The sequence below is a fragment of the Stomoxys calcitrans genome, chromosome 4 (assembly GCF_963082655.1).
Source record: "Stomoxys calcitrans chromosome 4, idStoCalc2.1, whole genome shotgun sequence".
NCBI classification, from domain to species: Eukaryota; Metazoa; Arthropoda; class Insecta; order Diptera; family Muscidae; genus Stomoxys; species Stomoxys calcitrans.
The window spans coordinates 83443532-83448991 of NC_081555.1; positions in this window are offsets into that span (position 1 = coordinate 83443532).

Sequence of the window (5460 nt, forward strand, 5' to 3'; positions counted from 1 at the left end):
CTCAAAACACCATCCAAGTCGGTGATGTTAGCCAACTAAAGGGTGATTTTTTTGAGGTTAGGATTTTCATGCATTAGTATTTGACAGATCACGTGGGATTTCAGACATGGTGTCAAAGAGAAAGATGCTCAGTATGCTTTGACATTTCATCATGAATAGACTTACTAACGAGCAACGCTTGCAAATCATTGAATTTTATTACCAAAATCAGTGTTCGGTTCGAAATGTGTTCATTCACCGTAACGTTGCGTCCAACAGCATCTTTGAAAAAATACGGTCCAATGATTCCACCAGCGTACAAACCACACCAAACAGTGCATTTTTCGGGATGCATGGGCAGTTCTTGAACGGCTTCTGGTTGCTCTTCACTCCAAATGCGGCAATTTTGCTTATTTACGTAGCCATTCAACCAGAAATGAGCCTCATCGCTGAACAAAATTTGTCAAAATTTGAACACATTTCGAACCGAACACTGATTTTGGTAATAAAATTCAATGATTTGCAAGCGTTGCTCGTTAGTAAGTCTATTCATGATGAAATGTCAAAGCATACTGAGTATCTTTCTCTTTGACACCATGTCTGAAATCCCACGTGATCTGTCAAATACTAATGCATGAAAATCCTAACCTCAAAAAAATCACCCTTTAGAAAATATAGGGCTCAAATTAAAGGAATTTAAGAGTAGACCACGTATCTGATATCAACATTAGGAACCAACTGTCTAGGGGACGTCCCACCAACTTAACAACCCCCAAACAGGACGTATTTGCTCACCAAGACAATTTGGGTCTTGAAGAGAGTGAAACTAAATATTTATAGTTTTTAGGGCCAATACCCCAAACCAGACATATTTGGCCATCGCAAAGTGGGGCTCAAATAAAGGTATTTGGGACTAGAATACGAATTTGATATCCAAATTTAGGACCATGTATTTAGAGCATCACCCCTTCCCCAAAACACCCCGCAAAGGGTAAAAAATTTTTGACCATGCCAATATGTGGTATTTAAGATTGGAAAACGAATTTGATAACCTATTTTGGGCCATGTGTTTGGGGGACGCCTCATCGTGTAAACTCCTCTAAACCAATGGCAATATGGGGCTTAAATAAATGGTATTTGAAATAAGAGCACGATGCTGATATTTCTTCAGGGCCAATTGTCTGGGGAACCACCTCACCCCTGAAAACACCCCTAAATCAGATATCGTGAGAGTACCGGGAAGAAATATAGTATTTTAAGAATAGAGTACACCTTACGTCCAAACTTAAATTCGTGGACCAATAAAGATCATATAGGATTCGGACAAAGGCACTTATATTGTTAAACAATTAGTCAAGCGATATACTATATTCGTTGCATGGTGTTTCACTAAAAGCTCTTTAATTGTAGAAAATAAATATTCCAAGGAAACTTTTGTTCCATATAAAGTAAAAGAAGGCGCAGTGGAGCGGGCCCGGGTCAGCTAGGGCAACTATAAAAGCACATTTTATGCACTATTTTAAAAATGGTATCTTCTATTGAAGATATATGTCCGCCTATGACGCTGAACGCCTGGGTTCGAATCCTGGCGAGACCATCAGAAAAAATTTTCAGCGATGGTTTTCTCCTCCCTTATGGTTTTGGCCTATAAAAGCCACATTTATTATCTAATTTTGCTGAGACTTGGGTCAGTGAGTTGTGTTAAGCCCTTTGACTTCCTTCTTCAATTTGGCCTACATCGGTGCAGGTTTGGATATAGCTGCCATATAGACCGATCCGCCGCTTTAAGGTCTTAGGCCCATAAAAGCCACATTTATTATCCGATTTTGCTGAAATTTGGGGCAGTGAGTTTTGTTAAGCCCTTTATCATCCTTTGTTAATTTGGCCCGCATTGGTCCAGATTTGGATAAAGCTGCCATATAGACCGATCCTCCCATTTAAGGTCTTTGGCCCATAAAAGCAACATTTACTATCCGATTTTGCTGATCGGTCCAGATTTGGATATAGCTGCCATATAGACCATCTCGATTAATTGTTTTGAGTCCATAAAAGGCGCATTTATTGTCCGATGTCGCCGAAATTTGGGGCAGAGAGTTGTGTTAAGCTCTTCGACATTTATCTGCAACTTGGCCCAAATCGGTCCAGATTTGGATATAGCTGCCATATAGACCGAAATCTCGATTTAAAGCCTTGGCCCAATAAAAGGCGCATTTATAATCCGATTTTACTGAAATTGACACAGTGACGTATGTTAGGCTTTTCGACATCCGTGCCGTACGTGGTCCAGATCGGTTTATTTTTAGATATAGCTATTTAAAAGATCAAAATTTTGTTTTTCACAATTGAACAATGACTTGTACTTATTAGTATTTGGTCGAAATCGAAGGAAATTACGATATAGCTGCTATGGGGCATAAGGTATGCATTTGTCCCCTGATTTTGACGAAAGGTGGTTTACATATATACCCGAGGTGGTGGGTATCCAAAGTTTGGCCCTGCCGAACTTAACGCCTTTTTACTTGTTATTTTTCATTGATTTGACTACTATTGTTGCCATTATATTTAAACGGTTTCGCTGTGTCTGTCTGTCATCATCAATTCAATAATGAATGCAAATGGTGATTTCGAGTTTCATATACCAGGTACATTTTTCTATAAAAATTTATTGACTTACCGATTGACGTTCATTCCACAATTGAGACAGACAAAAATACAATCGAGTAGCTTCGTTGATATTCAATTTTTTAAGGAAAATATATACTTTTTTATTTTATTGTTTATCTTGAATTATGATTTCAATTATTTGCCTATATATTTACTCATAATTTGTTACATTCTGTTTTATTATTCACTTTGCTATATATGTAAAGTATGTATATATGTATAGAATATGTGTTTGTATGGAATACTACATATTTATAGTATATATGCTTAAAACATACAAACTTGACTAGCAGCAATAGAAAAAACTGAAATTACAAATACAAAAAAAGAAATATAAATTCAACCACAATGTTTCTTCACTCTCCATTTGCCTTCTACGGATATTTGCAATTTCAACATATACAAATTGCCATTTTTTATATCCTGCTCTTGTAGTTCGTTTACTTGCCATTCTAATTTACATAAAATTTGCTTTGAGTTCTTGTTTGTTTGGTTTTTGTTTTTGTTTTAATATTTTATTTTAATTCATATCTGATGTATCTCTAGTAGTGTGGTAATGGTGAAAGAAGTCTTTTGTTTAGCAAACACACTCAATATCAAATATCTAAAATGCATACACAAATGAATTGTACATAAATACATTTACACTAGTGTTTATTTTTTATTTAGTACATACAAATATATGAATTTCGTAGTATTTACACTTTTATGAAATAAGTATTTTTTTTTTTATTTATTTGTTTGTATTTCTCTCCAGCAATCGACCTATTTAGGATTGTAAAGAGTTGGTTGAGTTGTTCTTGAGTTAGAAAAAAAAAGTTGTGTAATTGTTGATGCCACTCTGGTTGAATATTGTGGAAATGGTCGATTGGCTTTTAAATGAATATATCAGAATGTTGAAGGACCTCTTTCCGATAAAGTATATCACGCATACAAATCATAATTAAACTATCACGATCTCCTTAAAATGTCTAAAAGGGAATATTTAACAGATAACAATTTTTACTGTATTATTGCCATTATCATGATGAATTGCAATCGGACACAAACGATAAGGCTTATAAGGGCAAACATTTAAACCATGACCATGGTCCCGTTTTTACAGATTAGTCTCCATCATTACAAAGCTTCGTCGTCTATGAATGTCTTCTTAATAGCAGGATGGTTCGGTGAATGAGCGACATAGAGCCAGTACTCCTGCGAAGAGTTACCTAAATATTTATCATCTCCCGCCACTAAGCACTGAAAATGTAGTATCAGCCAACTTTAAAATAAAACAAGTAAGAGCGTGCTAAGTTCGTCTGGGCCGAATCTTATATACCCTCCACCATGGATCGCATTTGTCGAGTTCTTTGCGCAGTATCTCTTTTAAGGCAAACTAAGAATAATGAATAATGACTATTATGCTATTGGAGCTATATCAAGTTATAGTCCGATTCGGACCATAAATGAATTGAATGCAGAACATTGTGTAATATTTCAGTCCATTCGGATAAGAATTGCGCTTTGTGGGGAATCAACATGCAAAGTCGAGAGATCGGTTTATATGGGAGCTGTAACAAGCTATAGACCGATTCAGACCCTATTACACACGTATATTGAAGGCCATGGGAGAAGCCGTTGTACAAAATTAATGCTAAATCGGATGAGACTTGCTGTCTCTAGAGGCTCAAGAAGCTCAATTTGACATATTAAGCCTCAAGATGCCAGATCGGTTTATATGGCAGCTATATCAGGTTATGTACCAATTTGCGCCATACTCATCACAGTTGTTGGAAGTCATATCAAAACACCACACGCAAATTTTTAGCCAAATGATGATAATGCGCCCTCTAGCGGCTCAAGTATTCAAGATCCAAGATCGGTTTATACAGCACCTATACCAGGTTATGGACCGATTCGCACAAATGTTGGAAGTGATACCAAAACAACACGTGCAAAATTACAGCCAAATCGGATAAGAATTGCGCCTTCTAAAAACTTAAGAAGTCACGACCCAAGATCGTTTTATATGGCAGCTGTATCAGGTTATGAACCGATTTTGACCATACTCAGCACAGTACTTGGAAGTCATAATAAAACACCTAATTCAGTCAATTTCAGCCAAATCGCATAAGAATTGCGCCCTCTAGTGGCTCAAAAGGTCAAGATCCAAGATCGGTTTATATGGCAGCTATATCAGGCTATGAACCGATTTTGACCATTTTTAGCGTAGTTGTTGGAAGTCATAATAAGTCGTGCAAAATTTTAGCCAAATCGGATAAGAATTGTGCCCTCTGGCGGCTCAAGAAGCCAAGTTCCCAGATCGGTTTATATGCCAGCTATATCAAAACATGGACCGATATAGCCCATTTACAATCCCAATAAACCTATACTAATAAGACAGACGGACGGACATGGCTAGTGCGACTTAAAATGTCATGACGATCAAGAAAATATATACTTTATGGGGTCTTAGACGAATATTTCGAGGAGTTACAAACAGAATGACGAAATTAGTATATTCTATTATGGAGGGAATAAAAAGTTTGCCCCTGTTCCCCCTGGAATGTTCATGGGCAAAATTTGCATTTACAATTAGCGTTGAAGTGAAATTGAATTTGATGACTATGTCATTGTAAACTCCAAAAATATTTTTTTTTTGTTTTTGCAATAATAAAAATTATTTTGCTGGTCCGAGATTCGAACTCTGGACCTTTGTATTGAACGTAATCACATGCTCTGTACCACAAAACTCCTTCCTATTGTATGCCAAAATGTAATTTTAAGTTACTCACTTAACCATTGGTAAGACATTGCGTCTATAAATAAAATATT